Genomic DNA, 21,284 nt, shown 5'->3' with positions numbered 1-21,284 from the left:
AAGCTTCTCCCTTGTTATGTACGTATGAAATTTTGGTTATTCCAACATTTTATAGTGGGTGGAGGGCACATTGCTATTGGGATGGGGGTGAACAGGGCCTGTAGTGTTGGTGTTGTGAAGGAAGTGGGTGCTCTGGGGAGGTATTGAGGTGGCCAGGAACACACTTGCCGGTGTAGCGCACAAAACGCCCCCCAGTGCAGCTGAACAGTGCTGTTTCCCTGGGAGGGAAGTTTGCCACTTAGCCATCTGTGCAATGTTTTTTTTTGTGTGCTGGGGGTTGCCATACACCCATTGGTCTTATGCCAGTTTGCTATCACTGTGCAGTCCAGCCTTCTGTGGAGGCAGATGACTGAGACGTTTCATGTATGTGGTGGAAGGAGCTGAAAAATGTACAGATGTATGCCAGACAGTTTGGATGTGTTATTGGTAGGCAAAGCACTGAATGTAATTATTTTATGTTACCGTTGCAGTTGCGGCTACTGAAAAGCTTTTGCTGATTTATGTAAGTACCACATATATTAATTGGTAATGTGCGGGTGGATGGTTAGTGTGGTGGGAGAAACTGTGGCTGCAGTGTCAGTAGTATGGGTGAGAAAGGGTAGTGGGGCGGTTCGGGGGCCAGTGATGGGAGTGCCTTGCATTGAGGAAGGTGGCTGCTTTGCAGAAGGAAAAATTGGCCGACATAAGTAGCAGCTCCTTTTCAAAAATGTTGCCGGTAGTAATGCAGATGGTCATTTTGTTCTGAGCATGGTACGCACACTTGATACAGAGAACACTACTTTTACTGCAACGATCCCAATTTCTGTGGTCCTTTTCCAGCAGTCGTCTCAGTGAGCCCCGCCAGGGTCCCCATCCTTTTGCAGGGGGAAAAGCTGTAACGCAGGGTAGCTAGAGGGGCATGAGGGGTGGGGGGTGAAGTCATTGGCCTTGGGCGTCCATCTCTCAGATGGATATTTTGTCCCTCAAAAGCAGCAGTGGGTGCAGGGTGCCCCGGCATGGTCCCCATCCCGTCCTAGAGGGGAAAGCTGCAGTGCTGGCCAGGCAGAGATGTAGGGTGGTGGTGGTTGATGTGTGTGACCTTGGCTGCCTCTCTGTCTTGGTAGTCGAATGGCCCCAAGTTCACCAGTACTTCAGGAGCTGCGCCCCAATTTCTCACAATCAAAGTGTCCAAATTTGCATGCATGTGTGATGAATGGCGCACATTCTGTCAGAGTAACTATATTCGGAGAGGTTACAAAGCACCCTTGCTGCACAGATCATATCCTCTGTCAGACTAGTCACCCTGCCAAAGTGTAATGGTGTAGCATGTGCAAGTCACCTTACCACCGTGCAGTGCAGGCGGTGGACCACAGGAGCAGACAACCTTTACTGATTACAATTGCCCCAGCACAACTGTGTTATTGGCACAAGGTGACATACTGTCTTCTTCACCTCTTTTCCACCTCCTTCCCCTGAAACACAAGTGCCAATTACGTAATGACCTACTGTAACTTCGCATGAGAGGTGCATGTCCGAATGGGTGAAGTGTGTGTCTGGGATTGTTACAAGAGCCATGTGTTCACGCAATCATTCAGCTAGTTGGTAAACTGTATGTATAGCCATATTCATGGGGGTTTACTTGTTTCCATTTCATAGTGACGATGAGGGTTGTGTAGATAATTGGCTACTCTTTTACCCAAAGGGCTGCACGATTTTCCGAGGGCCAACCACATCTGGCTCTCAAAGGGATGCCCTCCTGGTGCATTGGTTTGGGGTTAGGGGGAAGCGCTTTCACCAGCTCAGAGGAGCCATCAGCGATGTCCATGCAAAAGGAGATGCAACCCCCCCACCTTACAGTGGTGCACCTGGGAGGAAATGATTTAGCGTCTGTGCGAGGGGAAGGGATACATGAGCTGCTAATGGAGGAACTGGAATGGATAGCATAGAGGTTTCCAAACAGTGATGGTTTGGTGCCAGATTTCCGGGATTTATTTAGTTTTATTTTTTTTCTGCAGGATGCCATATGCCCACTTGTCTTATTTTCATTTCCAATCCGTGTGCAGTCTAGCCTTCCGTAAGTGGTAGATGACTGAGAAGTGTCATGGAACTGGTGGAAGGAAGTGAAAAATGTACAGATAGTTGCCAGACAGTTTGGATGTGTTATTGGTAGGCAAAGCATTGAATGTAATTCTTTTATGTTTCCTTTGCAGTTGCGGCTACTGAAAAGCTATTGCTGACTTATGTAAGTACAACATTTATTACTTGGTAATGTGGGGGTGGAGGGTTACTGCGGTGGAAGGAATTGTGGCTGCATTGTCAGTGATAAGGGTGGGAAAGGGTAGTGGGGAGGGTCGGGGGCCAGTGATGGGTGTGCCTTGCATTGAGGAAGGCGGCTGCTTTGCAGAAGGAAAGGTTTGGCCGACATAAGTAGCAGCAAATTTTCAATTCTTTTTCCAGTAGTTATGTAGATGGTCATTTTTTCTGAGCATGCTATGCATACTTGTTACAGAGCTCCTTCCTTTCACTGCAAAGTTCACCATTTCTGTGGTCCAATTCCAGCAGTGGTCCCAGTGTGCACTGTCTGGGTCCCCATCGTTTTGCAGGGGGAAAAACTGTAACGCAGGGTAGCTAGAGAGGGGGGGTGTCATTGGCCTTGGGCGTCCGTCCCCCAGGTGGATATTTTGTCCTCCAAATTCAGCAGTGGGTGCAGGGTGCCCTGGCAGGGTCCAATCCCTTCCTGGAGAGGAAAGCTGTAGTGCTGACCAGGAAGCGATGTAGGGTGGTGGTGGGTGATGGGAGTGACCTTGGCCACCTCCCTTCCTTGGTAGTGAAGTGCCCCCAAGTTCACCAGTGGTCCTGGAGCTATGGCCGAAACACTCACATTGAAAGTGTCTGAAGGTGCACCCATTTGTGGTAAATGTGGCACATTCCGTCAGGGTACCTATATTCAGAGAGCGTACAAAGCACACTTCCTGTGGACTTCATATCCTCTGTGAGACTAGTCACCCTGCCAAATTGTAACGATGTAGCATGTGCAAGTCACCTTACCACCGTGCTGTGCAGGCTGTGGGCCACAGGAGCAGACAACTTTTACTGATTACAATTGCACCAGCACAACTGTGTTATTGGCACAAGGTGACATACTATCTTCTTCACCTCTTTCCCCTGAAAATAATGTGGCAATTATGTGTCGACCTACTGTTATCTCAAATGAGAGGTGGTTTCTGAATGGGTGAATTGTGTGTCTGGGATTGTTACAAGAGTCACGTATTGCCGCAATTGTTGTGTAATTTGGTAAAATGTATGTGTAGCCATAATCATGGGGGTTTTCCTGTTTCCATTTCCTAGTGAGGATGAGGGTTGTGTGGATTTACGGCCACTCTTATATCCAAAGGGCTGCACGACTTTTCCAAGGGCCACCTACATCTGGGTCTGGAAGGGAGGGCCTTGCAGTGCATTGGTTTGGGGTGGGGGGGATGCGCCTTCACCAGCTCTGAGAAGACATCATCGCTGCCCAAGCAGAAGGAGAGGCCCCCCGCCGACCTTATAGTGGTGCACCTGGGAGGAAATGATTTTGCGTCTGTGGGACGGAAGGGGGTACGGGAGCAGCTCATGGCAGACCTTGAATGGATTGCACAGAGGTTTCCAAACACTGTGGTGGCCTGGTACCAGATGATTCCCAGGATGGATTGGAGAACTCAAGGGAATAGAAGGGCCATCAACCGCTCGGTGTGGAAACTGAATGGCGAGTTCACTAGACTGACAGAGGGCAACACCAGAATACGGACCATTCACCATGGCAATATCAAAGGTGCTGTGATGTTTCACAGAGATGGGGTGCACCTTTCCAAAACAGGCATGGAGCTGTTCATTGGAAACATAATGGATTTTGCCCAGACGCTATTTTAGGGGGGGTTTGCCCAGTGATTGATGGACGCACTGGAAGATGTGAAAAGTAAATAAAAATGGTAGTAAGTATGTTGGCAGTGAGACTTCCACTTCCTAGCAATTGTTTGCATTCATGGCATGTCAAAGCATTCAGTATGTTTGTGCTGCTTATTTCTTAGCTACCCATCACCACTTGCTTCAGCCTACATCAATTTGCTTGGCCTTGCATTAATTTTGTCCTTGTGAGCTTTCCCCTTACAATAGACACCCCTATGTGAATGAGCAGGTGTTTTTGTCAAAAGTGTGCCAGCAGTTGGTCGGAAGGGCCAGCCGTGTACTTTATTTATCTTCCCTTTCTGCTTCTTCATTGCCTATGGCTTTTCAACTCACCCAATCACTAATACGTTGCATGGTTGCTTCTCACCTCGATTTCCCATCCACAAGCATCCCATTGAGGAGGGCATGGTGCAAAGCATGTTGGCTGTTTCTGAATAGGTAGTGTGGCTGAAATCCTCGTCCCCACGCTTGTATTTCTGTACAGTTTAGCGGAATAGTACATTGTCCATAGATTTTTTGTTCTCTTTCTTTTAGGTGCAGGTGTGTTGTAGCTGTCTACCCACTTGTAGGAAAGCAGTCAGCTGGTCCTTAGCATTTCACGTGAGTGTTTGCAAAGTACTACTCCATTTATTGTAGCGTGCAGGGAGTACGTCATATTGCAGAGTGCTGCTACAGTTTGTGAGCAAAGTCTGGACATTTTGGTGTACTTGTGTGGAGTAGGTTTGTGGCACTGAATACCACTTACTGTGCTACGTTCCATACTTTCAGAAGCACACATACGTATTGTTTCAGTCTTCATCTGGTCTTTGGGCAGTGAAGGGTTCCATAGGGAAGGTACTCATGGCTTCTCGGCGATCAATGTCTGGTGCGGAGGCATTAGCTGCAGTGATGGAGTCTGGCTCAGAGCAAGGCACAGATGTGTACATGCATTCTGAAACATAGTGCTTCTGAGGGGCAGGAGGGAAGTGATTGGGGAAGTGAGATGGCCATTGACGAAAGTCCCTCCTGCCACTCATCATCGTCATCATCATCTGATGACGAAGAGGAAGGAAGAGTGCGTCCACCTTTTTGCACACTTCCCACACACAGGGGACCTGTAAGGGGGAGGGGACGTGCAAGACGGCCACGCAATGTGGCAGTTCCTGACATGACTCAAGAGTCGCTCTGGGTGCCTCCAGCAATGGCTCAGCCTGTTGTGCCCCCTTTCACTGGTATATCAGGGTGCACAGTGAATACAGAAGGGTTTCAGCCTATTGATTTTTTCAACCTTTTTGTTGATGATGGGTTCATTGCAGATGTGGTTCAGCAAACCAATTTATACGCTGCACAGTTCATGAGGTCTAGGGGTCCCACTCTGAAACCCCACTCCAGAGCACAAGCATGGGTACCCACAAACGATGTTGAAATGAGACAGTTGTGGGGTCTCATTTTGCTCATGGGAATTGGACACAAGCCGTCTGTCGCAATATACTGGTCTACTGTAGCACCACTTTATTGCCCGTTTTTTTCAGCTACAATGAGCAGAAATCGCTTTTAAGCACTGCACCGTATGTTGCACTTCAATGACAACTCGGCAGCATTACCCAGAACGGACCCAAACTTTGATAGGCTGTTAAAACTGAAGCCATTTCTGGACCACTTCACTCACCGATTTGCAGAGGTGTATGTTCCTAGCCAGAACATATCCATTGATGAATCGTTGGTGTTGTTCAAAGGTCGCCTAGTATTCAGGCAATACATTCCTAGCAAGAGATCATGATATGGGATTAAAATGTACATGTGTGAGTACGACTGAGTATGTCAGCAGCATGAGAGTCTACACCGGTAAAGACTCTACCCTAAACCCTCCGGGCTGCCCAGCCCATTTAGGGACAAGTGAGAAGATTGTTTGGGATCTTCTCACACCATGGCTCCACAAGGGACATCATTTGTATGTAGACAATTTCTACACTGGAATTCCACTGTTCAAGGAATTGTTCAATGTGGGCACACTGGCATTCGGTACAATCCGCAGTAACCGCAAAGGCTTCCCCAGACAACTTGTGTGTAAGAAGTTGGCCAAGAGACAATGTATGGCATTGCGGCAGGATGAATTGTTAGCAGTGAAATTCTGCGACAAAAGGGATGTGTACATGCTAAGTACTATTCAGGATGAAAGTACTTCAGCTGTCCCTCTGCGCAGGCAGACTCGGCAAGTGTTGAAGCCCAATTGCATTCTGGATTACAACAAGTACATGGGTGGAGTAGACACAAATGACCAAGTGCTTGAGTCATACCACGCTGAACGCAAGTCGCGTTTCTGGTACAAAAAGTTAGCCACACACATTGTGCATATGGCAACGTACAATGCTTATGTGGTGTACCTTGCAGCTACTCCAGAAAACAAGCTCTCCTTTTTGGATTTTGAATTAGCAATTGTTCAATCTCTGGCTAATGTTCATGTGCAAATTCCCTCCTTTCCAGAGGTCGAAGATGTGGCCAGATTGCAAGAGCGACACTTTGGTGATTATGTTCCTCCCACTGCCACGAAGGCACAACCGTACCGAAAATGTAAGGTGTGTACAAAACAAGGAAAGAGGAAGGATACTCGGGTGTACTGTCCCCAATGCCCTTCCCAGCCTGCCCTCTGCTTTCAGCCTTGTTTCCTTTTGTATCATACAAAGGAAAATTATTGGGAGATCGACTGATTTCCGAAAATGCCCATCATTCCTTGAAAGGGACTGAAATCGTGCATGTCTTGTAAAGGAATGGCACTCTTGCACCCTACCCTGGAGGTGTACCTTCAATGAAAAAGCAACAGGATGTCAACTCACTTCACTTGATTTAGCGTGCATTCATGAGCATTGCTAGTCCTGCTTCCTCCACTTGAGGCCTGCCTTGGAAAGGCAACCACAGCCGTAGCTTTCCCTTGAGGCCTGCCAACAAAATGTACATCAGTCTAGATCCCTCAGCTCAAAGCGTGACTTGCAAAGGAACGCTAATCAGGCTCCTTCCATTGGAGACGTGCCTGCGAAATAGTAATCATTACAAGTCCCTGTACTTGAGTTGTGCCATGCGGGTCTTTCCCCTTTGGCGTGCTTTGGCAAGCAATGCTAGTCCTGCTCCCTCCACTTGAGGCCTGCCTGGGAAAGAGACATCACCCCCGGTACCTTTCACTTCAGGTCTGGCTCATAAGGAAAAGGCAGTCTAGCTCCCTCTGCGCGTGGTGTGCCTTGCAAAGTAACGCAATGCTTGTTTCTTCCAAAGCAGGCGCATCTTGGAAAGAAATGCCACTCTAGCTCCCTCCACTTGAGGTGTGCTTTGGAGTAGATGGGGACAGCACTCTGCTTTACTCCCCTTTGGCGTGCTTAGGCAAGCAATGCTAGTCCTACCCCCTCCACTTGAGGCCTGCCTGGGAAAGAGACATCACCCCCGGTACCTTTCACTTCAGGTCTGCCTCATAAGGAAAAGGCTGTCTAGCTCCCTAGCGCGTGGTGTGCCTTGCAAAGTAACGCAATGCTTGTTTCTTCCAAAGCAGGCGCATCTTGGAAAGAAATGCCACTCTAGCTCCCTCCACTTGAGGTGTGCCTTGGAGTAGGTGGGGACAGCACTCTGCTTTACTCCCCTTTGGCGTGCTTAGGCAAGCAATGCTAGTCCTGCCCCCTCCACTTGAGGCCTGCCTGGGATAGAGACATCACCCCCGGTACCTTTCACTTCAGGTCTGCCTCATAAGGAAAAGGCAGTCTAGCTCCCTCTGCGCGTGGTGTGCCTTACAAAGTAACACAATGCTTGTTTCTTCCAAAGCAGGCCCATCTTGGAAAGGAATGCCACTCCACTGCCTCTAGTTGAGGCGGGCCATGGAGAAGAAGGGTGGAGCACTCTGGGTCACTCCCCTTTGGGAGTGCAGCTTGCTCCTGTTCGGGATTGCCTTATAAAAAAAACGTCTGGAAAGCCCCATCTGCTTCCGGCGTACTTTGGACAGGAACCCGAATCTGGCTCCTTCCACCTAAGGTTTGGCAAGCAAAGAAAGGCCAGTCCCGCTCCCTCTACTCAAGCCGTGCGTTGTGGAAGACCAGAACACCATTCAGGTTCCCTCCACTCAAGGGGTGTCTTTTCAAAATAATACACGCCACTTTGGCTCCCTCCCTTGAGGTCTAAGTGTCATGAAAGTGGTACTTGTACACCAACTATATGGCAGCGGTGTCTTGCATACCTCGTAAGATCCTGCCTTGTTTATTATTTTACTGCAAGTAATGTTGTGTGTGGTGTAAGTGACACGTCTTCTGTAGGAATTAATTGGATATGATTGGTGTGTGAATTAGGTAAAGATGCAAAGAACATGCAGATGCAATTTCTGTGAATGGACTTTTCCAGCACTGCAGAAATGATTGTCATGTTGCAGGGTGTGGGTACGGTTGAACATAAGAATGTTTGCCCATAGTTGCTATGGGCATACTCAAAGCTGGTGTGGAAGATAGCGCCTGTTGGGCAGGGTAGCGAAGTGAGCCAGTATGCACTTGCTATCAGTGTCCACATGTGATTGCAGGCACATAAAGTGTGCATGCAGACACAGTTGCTATAAAATTGATGCCAAATGATAGTTAAGATATTGCTAGAGACACAGTTGCATTGTACACACATGTCCACGTGGTATAAGTGTGTAGATATGCTCATGTGTAGATACACTTGCTCTGGTGCGAGTGATTTGGTAGAAGTGCAACTGCTGAAATGGATGCCAACTGACTGCAGACACGAAAGGGATACGAATGACCAGTGATCCGGTGGGTGCCTTGTCGTGGCATCACTGCTCACAAGGACAAACCTTCTTGTGCTACACAAGGAGGTTTCTCCTTGTGCTAAATCCCACCTTGCGTGTCTAACTGCATTGTGTCTGGTATGTATGGGAAGTGTGAGGAAAGGTGCATGTGAAATGGCTTACTACCAGTACTTTACTGTTTCCTAAGCGCACTACAGAGACGTTACTATACAAAAGATGTACCCATTGTCACTCAGGTACCACACCTGCACACAAGAGGTCTGCCTCTCATTGGGACACGTGTGGCGATGCGGGAAGGTAGGCCACGTGTTGTTGGCGGTGTGTTTCGGTGAGTGGCCAGAGGGAAATATCTGAGAATTGTCTGCATTTCCAGCCAATTTCATATACATTTCCCTGTGTGCACTCACCGAAACACGTCGCCACCAACAGATGTCATACCTTCTCGCGTTCCCACAGGTGTCCCGACGAAAATGGTACCTCACATGTGTGGGTGCACCTACCGGGGGAGCAAAAGGAAAGGGGTAACCCGCTAGTAACCCCAAGCCTTTCGCCGCAGCACAATTTGTTCATGCGGGCAACCTACAGATTTGGCCCTAGGGTGTCGAAGCCAGCAAGGAAAACAGGGAACCCCATGCATTTCCCAAAAGAGGACACCTGTGGGAATGCGCAGAGGTCTGACTTGCGCGAAGCAGCCCAGAATTTATTACCCAGAACACCAGACAAAGTGAACATTGTGTTTTTTTTCCCCCCACCAAATATAACCCTTTGTCGGGGATTGTGGCTAATAAAAACTAGGGCAATTTGCGCAAGGCAGACCTATGTGGATTCCCAGGGGTGTCCTCTTTTGGAAAATGCATGGGGTTCCCTGTTTTCCTTGCTGGCTTCCACGCCCTAGCGCCAAATCTGTAGGTTGCCCACATGAACACAATGGGCAGTAGCGAAAGGCTTGGGATGACCAGTGGGTTAACCTTTTCCTTTTGCAGCCCCGGTAGGTGCACCCACACACGTGAGGTACCATTTTCATCGGGATACCTATGGGAACGTGTGACGGTAGGCCATGTGTTTTTGGGGGCGTGTTTCAATGGGTGCTTCGAGCAAAATGTGCGGAAAAAGTGTTTTTTTCCCGACATTTCGTATTTTGCGGGGCTGTCTGGGTAATATAATTTGGGGCGATGTGCGTAAATCATACCTCTGCGGATTCCCACGGGTGTCCTCTTTTCGGAAATGCATGGGGTTCCCTGTTTTCCTCGGTGGCTTGGACACCCGAGGGCCATATCTGTACGTTGTGCCGGTCGGCAGAATGTCTGAGATTTCGCTCTGAAAACAGACTTGGGGTTACTTGTGTTTTAGGCTTTCCTCTTGGCGGCCAGGTAGGTGCACCCACACATGTGAGGTACCGTTTTCATCAGGACACCAGTGGGAACGCGTGACGGTAGGCCATGTGTTGTTGGGGGCGTGTTTTGATGGGTACGTCGAGCGAAATGTGTGGTAAAAGTGTTTTTTCCCCGACATTTCGGACTTTGCAGGGCTGCCTGGGTAAAAGAATCTGGGGCGATGTGCGCAAATCATACCTCTGCGGATTCCCCCAGGGTGTCCTCTTTTCGGAAGTGCATGGGGTTCCCTGTTTTCCTCGGTGGCTTGGACACCCGAGGCCCATATCTGTACGTTGTGCCGGTCGGCAAAATGTCTGAGATTTCCCTCTGAAAACAGACTTGGGGTTACTTGTGTTTTAGGCTTTCCCCTTGGCGGCCAGGTAGGTGCACCCACACATGTGAGGTACCGTTTTCATCGGGACACCTGTGGGAACACGTGACGGTAGGCCATGTGTTGTTGGTGGCGTGTTTTGATGGGTGCGTCGAGCGAAATGTGCGGAAAAAGTGTTTTTTTCCCGACATTTCGGACTTTGCAGGGCTGTCTGGGTAATAAAATCTGGGGCGATGTGCGTAAATCATACCTCTGCGGATTCCCACGGGTGTCCTCTTTTCGGAAATGCATGGGGTTCCCTGTTTTCCTCGGTGGCTTGGACACCCGAGGCCCATATCTGTACGTTGTGCCGGTCGGCAGAATGTCTGAGATTTCGCTCTGAAAACAGACTTGGGGTTACTTGTGTTTTAGGCTTTCCCCTTGGCGGCCAGGTAGGTGCACCCACAAATGTGGGGTACCGTTTTCATTGGGACACCTGTGGGAACGCGGGACGGTAGGTTGTGTTTGTGTGGTTTTCTTAACGTTTTGACCCATTTGCTGGTGCCCTTTGTCTCACAACCCTTTCTTTTCCCAAATGTGACCTAAATTTAGTTGCTGCTTTAGCCCCATACACTTTTGCAACCTGCACAAGACACCTACCCTTGAAAAGGTCTGCCTGTGCTCTTTCAAAAAATGGATGCTTGCCGTTCCTCACCACATTGGTTTCCCCAATTTACACATGCTATGTGCGTCTGGTCAGGCCGTGAGCGTAAAACTCCTGTGTACCATGGCTCAGTGTTTGGCTTGTGGTATTGCTTGTTTTGTAAAAACACTACAAAAATTGTATGCTCTCCTAACTGCAAGAGTCGGGGGAATGTAGCGGAGCATTGCTTTTCTCAAAATTCATAGAAGCCATTGCCGTACCAAGCCAACCATGTCCAACACAAACCTTTTTTTTTTCAGTCATTTTCCTGCTTTTCCCCCATTCGATGGCAGTTTCCCCTACCTAGTTGTTGCCTGACCTACGCAAATCACCCCTTCCTAAACTTGGAATTTTGTCTACTTTTCAGAAATATATGCTTTTCTGTCCTCCAATTTGGCTTTCCTGCCCTTTTCTTCCATTCCGTCCATGCATGTCCAATTGGCAAAAATGGCAAAAATCGCCTATCTCTCACAAAACGGTTGATAACCACATCAAAATATTTTTTTTCCATTTCCACTCAACCTGTTCCTGAAAGCCAAGAAATTGGGGAACTCAGCACAGCAAACCATTTGTTCCTAGCTCTTACAAGGAAAAAAACACAGGCTTCTTTGTACATCATTTTATTGGCATTTTTTGAAAAAACCCAAAATGTTCGCACTTTTTCCTTATTTTCTCTCACCCCCCTACAGCAACCTGGGATTCCTGGGTAGCGTTACGACCGCCTACATGTAGGAAAAAAAGAAGACAAATTTGGCCGAGATATCTCATGTAACAAAAACGTTACAAGCCATTGAAAGGCCACATACCAAAATCACCAAAAAAGGCCCTGGCACTGGGGAGAAATACCCATGGCACTTAAAGGGTTAATTCAGTCATTATTGCGGCTTGAAACCCATTTGCTTTGGAGATTGCAGTCCCCATGATCACTGCTTTAAAGGCTTCCCATAGCGTATCGATCCGCTGACGCCATGCTGCCTGTATTAAACTTAAAATAATCCTGCACCCCTTCCCATAACTGTTCTCGAAACGCTTCATCCCGTAGAGACTCACTTCTAAGTCTCCATGTCGGGATTCATGCTCGCGGGTGGTGGCGAAACTCGCCATGTGATCACCAGCGGGGCATGATCTGACAATACTCGTGCCTTGTATTCTTCCCTGCCGAATTCAGCCAGAGCGTCCTCTGCAGTAAAAACATAATCTAATCTTGTGCGCAGGATTTGGACAGTGGTATAATGCGAGTATCTGCGGGTGTAGAGTCTGCCATATATCGGAGAGTTTAAATGCTTGTAGTAGTGTGCCCAGGGCTTTGGTGGAGGGGGCTTAGCGCATACATTTATCATCAGATCTATCTAGTGTAGGGTTCAGCGTACAATTAAAGTCCCCTCCCCATATAAACGTGCCATCTCTATATGGACTTATCGAGTAGAGCGTGCAGAAATAAGCTGTGGTATCTTGGTTCGGCATGTATGTGTTTACAGTGCAAAATTCTGTGTTCGACTCGACCCCTAAGTACAATAATTCTACCCTCTTTGTCCTGGAACGTGTCAAGCACTCTCAAAGGAACCGATGGTGCCACCCAAATCATCATGACCCTAGCATAAGCCGAATATGGTGAGCCCAGCACCGTACCCCTCCATTTCTGAGCGAGAGCGGTCTGTTTCTCCCTTGTGAGGTGCGTTTCCTGCAAGAGTGTGATTCAATTTTCTGACGCTTTAAGTATGTCATAATCCTGTTACGTTTAATGTAGCTATTGAGGCCCCTTACATTCCAGATTACTATGTTAAGTTACCCCATTGCATTGAGAGGTTTTGACATGCATTCACAGTCCTACTGTCAAAGTCAATACATTCCATGTGGTTCCATAGGCTAACTCTCCTTCAACCCCCTCTTTCGCCCCGCCCCCTCCCCCCCCCCCCAACAATAGCCCAGATCAGTTCCTTCTGCTCAGCCTCCTCAATTCTCGCCTCCGTCTCAGGATCCTGTCCTGGAGCATGAGGCGCGGTGGGCGGATACGCATCTGCTAGTATCTGTGCAAAACAATGCAATCTTGAGTGTAGGACGTTCCTGCGTGGTTTGATCGAAAGTAAGCACCACGTTCTTGGCTCTTGATTTTGACACCTTTCGTTTCCTGAGGCTTATGTTCCAGGTCCCTGCTGCCTGTAATTGTCCTGGTCTGCTGCATGTAATTATCCTTGACTACTTGGGTCGTATCCTTCCTCGGTTGGCAGGTTCTGCGCATCCATCCATGTATGTGTATCCTCAGGGCTGTCAAAGAAAACTTTGCGGCCTTTGTGGATCACTTTCAGCCTACCTGGATACAGCAGCATGTACTTTTGATTGTCTGCTCGCAGTCTCCTCTTGCGCGCTATGTAGCTCATGCGTTGCCTTTGGACCAGCAAAGTGTAGTCCGGATAGGCAGTTATTGTGGCTGATGCTCTTTGGATCGCCCCTCTTTTCCGAAAGCGCTCCAGGATCTTTTCCCTGTCACGATAGTTCACAATCCGAGCTATTATTAGCCTCGGTGGGGCTCCTGGCGGTGGCTCTCTCGTTAAAGACCTATGTGCCATTTCCACTGTGAAGCCTTGACTAAGAACACCTGGGCCAATTTCTTCTTGCAGCATCGACTCCACGTACTCCGTCGGGTTTGATCCTTCTTCCCCCTCCGGGAGCCCAATAATTCTTACATTATTGCGTCTGGCTCCGCCTTCCGCATACTTAGCTCTGTCCTCCAGATTACGCACTTGTTGTCGCAGAACCCTGACTTCTTCCGTGGTGTCCTTAAGGTCACTTGTATTAGCAGCTACTGACTTTAAGTGTTCCTGTACGTTCAGTGAGTGCCCTGCCATCTTGTCTGAGCACCTTTTAGCTCCACTTCAGTGTGTCCAGCAAATCTTGGCGTACCATGCTACGGCCCCCGCTACCAGAGTGCCACTGCTTGCTGACGACGTCACAGGCTCTTTGTAAGTCCACAGAGAACTGTTCCACAGTCACACTCCAGTCTTGGCTATTTAGTGTATGCCACACCTCTGTCCGTGTGTGTGGCCACTCTTGTGCAGCCACATTGTTGATATTAGCAAGAGCATTTAGCAGGGCTAAGTTCATCAGGCGATGTGTCTGCTACAAGGCTTTTGTTGTGGCCTTTGTCATTCTTCTTACCATGCAGCAGCTTCCATCCACTGGTTATGGTCCAGGCTTGCTATTCTCTACCGCTCTGGTACCGTCTCACTCACTACGAGGGCTCCGCTGGTGCTGCTGTGCATCGAGCTCTGCTGCACGGAGGGGTATAATATGTGCCGTAGTATCTGTCTTCCCCCCCCCCCCTACGCCGCCCTTCTGGCCTCTCTTCCTCATTATTTTGTAGCCTCCAAACTTTGTGGTGTCTGCAATGTGCTTGCTTGGGGGTTGCGCAAGGTAATCTGCTCTCTGTGCCTACGGCCCCTGGACATGTGGCTATTCAGCATTACGCACAGCATTCACCGGGCTTGGTAAACATGCAGTTTATGGCATGCCCAGAGCGGCCACTCCGCCCCTTCCCAGGGGGATTGTAGAAGGTCCTGCCGGGTTGCTTGGCCCCGCTCATGGGAGTCTGTCTCATCTCTGCTCGCTCGTCGCCCTCACATCAGCCCCCCCCCCATCCACAAGCGGTCGGGGTTCCGAGACCGTGTTCATAGATCCGCACATGCGTCAGAAGCGGCTCTGTCCCGGCTGACCTTCGTGATCATATGTGCGAACGGCTCACTCGTCGGGTTGGTCTTTCCTTGCCTGTGCTTCGTTGTTAGCTACGCATCGGTGACTCCTTCCACCATATTGTCTCAGCCCGAGCTGCTGCTTAATTGCAGTCATTACTAATGTCATTCGCAATACTCCGGCCGCATACTGCTGTCTCTCCAGCCCTCTGTTTGGACGTCTCAAGACCTCATGCACACATTGCTTAACATGCATCCAAATGCGTGTAGATACAAGTACAACAGCAGTAGCTTTCACTCTGCTGCCACTGATTTCAGCCAGATGGCAGTACTATATATTCTGTCTGCAAGAGTTCTGCCATCGACTAACATCTGCACTGCTATATATCGTCCTAAGCCTTCGTTGGTGGGATCTCTGCTCCGGCGTCCCGAGCCGTGCACTGGTCACCTGTATCCTCCTTTTGCTGTGACACCTCCTGCGTCCTAGCTTCAGTGAGTGTCCATGCCACCCACGTGGCGCTGTGCGGTCTGTTATGTCAGGCTCTTATATGACCATCCAAGCAGCTTTACTGCTCGTTTGGCCGGTCTTGCATTTTTTTCTACGGCAACCATCCTTGTCTCTTGCATACGTTGGGGAGTTGTCCTGCTTCTTACTATCAGCGCCCAGCGGTGTCCCCTTAAGCCACCATCTTGCATCCTTTGTTCCTGGGACGGGTCTCGGGCTTTTGAATAGTCTGCACTCCGTGAAGAGGGCACTCCTAGATCTACCAGAGTGTTGGGCTGCACACGCAGATTTTCCCTCTCATGTGCGGCATTCACGGACCTCCAGTCTTACTTAAACGCAGTCCTCAAGGTAAAATCATGTAAGGATCTCAGGAGCACTAAAGGAACACGTCCTACTGATGGCTGTGTAGTCACGCCCCCTCTCCAATATTCAAGTTAGGCTTGATTATGTGGTTCACTGTCCTGAAAATGTTTACTCACACAGGTGTTAGGCAGGGATGCATTCTAGCTCCCTGCCTTTTTAATATTTGGGTATTCCGATGTGGAGGAGTTTATTGGTCCTGCTGCCTTTGTGTCCCTGAAGTTAGATTCTCTTAAAGTAAGTTAGCTCATGCGGATAACTTTTTGTTGTTTGTATCCAGATCGGTTTACAGTGTCTCATTTGAATGCGTTTGCCAATTTCGCCAAGAATAACCTTTTGAGGTTTAGCTCTGGGAAAACAAAAATGATGCAGTGTACAATGAAGAGGATTAAGATAGATTTTCAATGGTGGAATGGTTCAGATAAATTGGAGAGGGTAGATACAATGATCTACCTCGGATACCCCATCGTTTGTACCACCACAAATCTCAGATTAAGGAGTGTTTGAGGTCCAAGATACTAGCCCTAACCAGCCAACTATGTAAAATTAACGCAAAGTATGGGACATTTTCAGTTATTCCACTTTTAAGGTTTTATGTGGGTCAAATTGTTCCTACGGTTTTATATGATTTTGATCTTTTACATTTTTGGATCAGTGACTTTCTAAGGCTAAATTCAGAATTGGTGGCTTGACACTTCGTGAAGCAATTGAGTCTTTCTGACAATATACCAAGTGAGGTGAGTCACTCTTCAGGTGAATATTGCCTGAACATATTTGGTACACCCTGGTACCCACACAGCTGGCTGCAAAAGAAAATAGCCAAGGATTAATATATAGCTCAAGACAATGAGATAACTAGGCAAGATTATTAGCTGTTACTCACAAGTAAGAATGATAGATTGGACTGAGAATTCCCAAACTAGAATGGTGAGTATCCTGGAACAAGAGAGGTAGCAATTACTGAGGGTAACAAGGTAGAGAAGAGTAAAGACTCAGAAAGTAGTTTGCTTACCAATAGAAGGGTGTTGAGTGTCTTGGAGTGTTTCTGAAGAAGGGATTGCTGCAATGGAGGTGTAATCCCGGGAACACAAAAGTCTTGTTGACTATTCCCGCCGGCACAAGGACGCCTAAACAAGGTCTTTGATCCTTGCGCCGTTGCGCTTATGTCCCCTGAGTTCTTATAGTCTTCAGATAGGAGAAGAACGGAAGACGTGACTAACAATTGAGGGTTTCCGGATTCGTGATGATCCAGCTAAGGTATGCAGTCTGACAAGTGTTCCGAGTTGGCAACAGAAAAACGAGGTGTAGCTGATTAAGGCGAGGGCAGTCCAGTAGACGTTCCGGTTTGGCAACAGGTAGGCAAGTTGTGAAGGACTTTAGCAGGTGCAGTACAGTAAGTGTTCCGAGTCGGCAATAGGAGGGCCAAGTGTAGAGGACTCAAGCGGGTTCAGTCCATTAAGCGTTCCGAGTCGGCAACAGGTGGGCCAAGTAGTGTAGGGGACTCAAGCGGGTGCAGTCCAGTAATCGTTCCAAGTCGGCAACAGGTAAACCAGTTAAGCAATATCAGGAGACGAGGCAAGGAAAATTGAAATACGGACCAGGTGATTGAAAACCAGGACAACAAGGTAACAAGAGATGATGCTTTGAGAATACAGATTCAGAAGCAGCGCCGTGCAGCCTGGGCGGGGTTTAAATTACGAATCAGCTGACTGTACGCACAACGTGCCGCCGTAAACTTGAATGAATATGTGTATGCAATGGGAGCCAGCGTTTCCAGGGCAACCCATAGCGTTCTCTGAAGGAACACATACTTCTGGACAAACAGGTGTTCTGAGGGCTTAGTTTGAGTCCCGAATTCATAGGAATACTGGCAAATCTGCTGGATGCGCGGGAATGTTTCCTCTTGTGTGTACCTGTTTGTTTGTTTGTTTATTTTATTTATATAGCGCACCAGACGAGGGAGTAAAAGGGCACTTACAGACAAGTTACAGAAGGCACAGTATATGTAGAATTTACAGTTATGCAATAAGTGGAGGTAATATACAATATATACAGTCAGTGTCATTAAGGTAAACAATTGAAGCAATCAAATAGTATGTACAGTATATACAGTATGCGTGGGCTTAGTTGGGTTGAGGATTAGATTATTGTTTGTCCAGTAGCCAACCAATGACTAGTTTCCTGAACATATGGAATGAGGGGGCAGACTTGATGTTCTGCGGTAGGGAGTTCCAAAGTTGAGGGGCGAGGACCGAGAAGCTTGAGCCACCAGCTCTTTTAGAGGAGAATCTAGGCACCATGAGACAGAAGGTGTTGGCGGATCTGGTGATTCTGGTGTTAGGTTTCAAGGAGAGTTTGTTGGTAAGATAACGGGGGGCAAGGTAGTTTAAGGCTTTGTAAGTGAGGCAAAGGGTTTTTAAGTCGATTTTTTGTTGAATGGAAAGCCATTTGCAGGCAATTCTGATGGGGGTGATGTGCTCTCTCCTTGGGATGTTTAATGCTGCACGCAGCGCGTTATTTTGGAGAACTTGGAGTTAATTAACTATGGCTTGGTTAGCCCCTATGTAAAGGCTGTTACAATAGTCAAGCTTAGATTGTACAAGCGCTCTCGCCAGTATGAGGCAACTATTCTTGGAAAGAAAAGGTCTGCAAGCTCTGATTAATTTCCCGGTGTAAGCGGTAGTAGAGGCAGTCACGTTGACTTGTTTTGACAGGTTGGTGTTGGCGTCAAGATAGAAGCCTAAGGTTCTGACGTGTTTGGCAACAGGGATGGTGTTGCCATCAATGGTTATGTTGGAATAAGCAGGGCTGAGTTTCTGTAGCTTATTGGCGAGAGCCGATCAGGAGAAGTTCCGTCTTCTCATCATTCAGGCAGAGGCTATGTGTGGCTATCCATGCCTGAACGATGGAGAGAATTTCGTTGATCCTGGTGACGTCAGCCAGGTAGTTGCCCGAGATAGTGAGGAGTATCTGGGTGTCATCTGCATGGTTAGTGTAGGTGACACCCAGATGGTCCAATTTGTCAAAGAGGGGTTTTGTAAAATATTGTAGAGGGTAGGGGAGACACAAGATCCTTGCGGGACGCCACAGGTGATGGGGATAGGATCTGCTGCAGCTGCCAGTGAGAAGACTCTCATAGTTCTATTGGCTAAGAAAGATTGTACCTGGTTTAAGACATGATAAAGAGGAACCAAACGGAACCCTGACACAGAGGGCTTTACAAATTCCAAACTTTGTTACTCTTGCCACATTATGAGCTAGGGCTTTTTTCTTATTTTATTATAAAACCAGTGTGAAAGCCTATTTACACAGGCAAAATTGCATGCAGAGAGACATTTACAAAGTGTTAATACGTTCTGTGGTATATTGTATAGCTGGCCAAATATTATTCCCGAGGCAACAACACCCTCTAGTGGTGACAACAGGCAAATTGGGTAGTCTTGACTGCATCGGACAAACATACATCAGGCCTTTTATTCTACTGTATGATTTTGTGCCCCATTAAAAAATGCGTATACGATGATTTGAATGGTATTTTTATACAACAGGGGGTCAAGAATATGAAAACGTTCTCATAGTACTTTGACAATAAACTGAGCCTTGTTTGTTCGATAAAGAATTACCTTATGGAATATCCATGTAAAGTAAAGACCAATGGGACTGGAATTTTACTCTCGAACTTCACAGCTATGTTTCTGTTGTGATGTGTCTTACAGAGGAAAATGGAATCTATATGGGAGAAGGAATGTTTACGGAAGGGTAGGCCTCAAAGAGGTGCTGTGTTCAGTTGGAGAGCTATGATGGTGAGAGAAGGCTGTGCTGAGGGTGTGTTATCAGAAGACTTAAATAAATCCTTTTATACAGCAGGTCATAAGCCTGGCTTGTGAGTCTGCAACCCAGCAGATCGTACCTTCTAACGGTGCCAGTGCCGCCTCCCGTCGCTGCCGTGTCAGTGAGACGGCCACCGCGCTGTCCCAGGCAGCATAAAGAGGAAGTGATAAGAGAAGAGGAGGACGACCAAGGAGGCGCCAGTCCGGAGTCGCTGGAGTGCCGTCCTGTCAACAAAAAAAGTTAGGAAGGGCGTTTGCCTGTAATTCCTTGCTATGCTACCCACAAGATTTGCATATGCTTTAAGGTCCAATAAATGTGTCCTTCCATTTATGAGAAGTAAATAAAGCAATTTGCGTGCTCCCACAATGATTACTGATTACAGCGCACTGGAAGAGCGTGACCGCTCATTGGTACAGAGTAAAGGACCCTGAGACACTGCACAGTGTGCTATGGACATAATGGTTGTCAACTGTTGTATCAAACTGTTGAACTGTAAAATCGAAGTGGCCCTGCAACGGGTCAAGCTAAACCCTGTGCACATTTGAAAGTCTTCGATAGCTAATACGAACTGCAATTGGTTCGAGACCGGCTCACGGAGACTTTGTGTAAAATGGATCTGAGCCAAGCTGAGGGGGATCCGGGGTGAACTGTGAGTCACCCGAGAGAAGATATTCTATAAGCATTGGAGAATATCGGGGCTCGGCTGAAGGGGATCCAGGGTGAAGAGTGACTCACCTCACTTGAGTATTTGGAAAGGAATGCTTTGTTTGTTTTAGTACATCAGACCTTCTCAATCAAGAGACTTTGATAACGTTAGAGACTTGGGCATAGAAGGCCCTGATGTTGGTAATGGAACTGTGTCCTCGTGCCGAAGAAGCCAGAGAGTGTGCTATGCTCGAGTGAACCGGCTTGTCCCGTGCTGAAAACTTGGCGATGGGAGGCCAACGGCCTAAACATCCTGACTTATAATTTTTTGAGCACTTCCTTCTTTTTTCATGAACATTATTCCACACTATTTGTAATTAGCAGGAAGGATTGGCAATAGTTTTCTTTTAGTATAGGCCCTTTTTATTTTTGACAAGACTCCACTAGGACTGCATTATTATTATTTGATGGTCGTAGCTTGCTCCCATCTGTAGTTTTTGGGTTGGATACGCGTTTATCACACCTTGTTCAAAGTTCGATAAACACCCTTGAACTGTGGTCAGTTGTGTCCGTTTTACCTTGATACCATGCCTTGCTTACAGACTGCAGGGCATTACTGAGTGCGTGGGAGGAGCACAATAGATTTCACTGCTTATGGTGGTGAAGAAGCCGACAGGGGAGTTTAGACTTTGGCCCTCATTACGACCCGGGCGGTAAGTGAATAACGATGCCGGTAAAGGATTACCGGCATCGCTTACCACTCCGCACGATTAGGACACACCAACCCGCTATTAGCAGCACCGTAATTAACGGTGCCGCTAATAGCGCCAGGAGCGCGGGCACGCGACCCTTCATGCCGCCAATACCGGCATGGCGCAAACAGGGGAACATCACAAGTCAGGCGGACATGCAAATAACGCCCTACTGAAGCCCGAAAAGTACCTTACCGGCATGGAGCAAATACCGGCATCGCGGACCACCCGTAAATGGCCATGTGCAGTGTTCCCAACTGCCCCAGGTGCACACAATCAGCACATGTGGAGGCAATACAGACTGGGCCAGCACAAAAGGAGCACACCCCACCCCTTCCCACACCCAGTCACACTCCAAAATGATTCCAATACTACTAGCAATGCTGGGGCTGGAGGACATGATTGCAGTGGAACTGCTGCAAAAACAACAACAGGCAGC

This window comes from Ambystoma mexicanum, chromosome 3q (genome assembly GCF_040938575.1).
Source record: "Ambystoma mexicanum isolate Mex_15411 chromosome 3q, UKY_AmexF1_1, whole genome shotgun sequence".
Taxonomy (NCBI): Eukaryota; Metazoa; Chordata; class Amphibia; order Caudata; family Ambystomatidae; genus Ambystoma; species Ambystoma mexicanum.
The sequence above is the reverse complement of the archived record's forward strand: the minus strand, read 5'-3'. Positions refer to the sequence as shown.